We start from the raw sequence: 1384 nt of genomic DNA on the forward strand, positions 1-1384 counted from the left end.
TGTGGTTAACCGGCACACTAACTTGCACTTAACAAGGTAGGTAAAGGGTGACTTAAGGTTTATTATAGTATCGGTGGAGCGTGTGTGGTTTACCGGCACATCGATTGAGTGATAAACTTTAAGGGTACCAAGTGATTTGCATGGTTACTTCACACCTCGTTTTGTGATCCTCGGCATCCCAGTCACAAAACCTGGAGGGCACTCCCGAGATTGAAACATGCCTTTGAAAAGTTCATTGGATCTCAAAGAATCTAGGAATTTCTAAAACCAATAAAAAACTAAATATTTAATATTTCGGTTTGCGTGGTGGAAATTGGTGAATCGTCATTCACCTACCTTTCAAATATGGTATAGCTTAGATTACGGCATACCTCTTCTAAGTTATATTATATTGTGATTGGATCCTAGCCTTAATATTACATTTGGGTGTTTTATTAAGGACTCTCTTAAATCTAAACTAGACTTGTTCTTCTTTTCAGATGTCTTCAACTAATGCTTCTGGCTCGAATCCTAATGGCTCCTTTACTCTTATGAGTCTGTGTGGGAAAGTCACCTTTGATGGATCCAACTTCAATAAGTGGATCAGAAACATCAGGATGATTACCCGCTACGAGGACAAAGAATATGTCCTTGACAAGGAGCTTAAGGAAATTGACGAGTCCACTGCAACTCCCCAGGAGATCGCTGACTTTCATTCTCATGAAAGAGATGCAACCAAGGTGGCTTGCATCATGTTAGCCACCATGACAGCTGAACTCCAAAAGTCTTATGAAGACTTCTACCCTTATGAAATGCACCAAGATTTGATGGAAAGATACCATCAAAGTGCACGACAAGAGAGGTACGAAGTCATTTGCTCCATGATAACGACCATGATGAAGGACGGAGAGTCCGTCACGAGCCACATGCAGAAAATGCAAAGGTATGTGGATCGGTTGCTGAAGCTCAATGTGAACTTCCCTGAGGAGCTTGCAATAGATATCATTTTGCACTCCTTACCATCGTGCTATGATCAATTCCGCATGACATATCACATGAACAAGGAAGAGGTCACCCTCAGCAAACTTCAGGGACTTCTCAAGACCGCAGAAACAGGTCTTAAGGGGAAGTCAGTCGCTATCACTCCTACTCCAGAAACAACTCCGGTCTTGGCAATCGGGAAGAGTCGGGGGAGGAAGAGAAAGAGATCTTCAAAGGGTACCAAGGCTCGGACCCTTGATGGCTCTTCTTCAAGTGGAACCAAGAAAGGTTTCATTACTCCTTCTTCTGACCCAAAAGAGGCTGAATGCTTCTATTGTCACGAAAAAGCTCATTGGAAGCGGAACTGCCCAAAGTACCAGCAAGATGTAAAGGATGGGAAAGTCAAACCCAACCATGCAGGTAT

This window comes from Lactuca sativa, chromosome 4, assembly GCF_002870075.4.
Source record: "Lactuca sativa cultivar Salinas chromosome 4, Lsat_Salinas_v11, whole genome shotgun sequence".
NCBI lineage: Eukaryota > Viridiplantae > Streptophyta > Magnoliopsida > Asterales > Asteraceae > Lactuca > Lactuca sativa.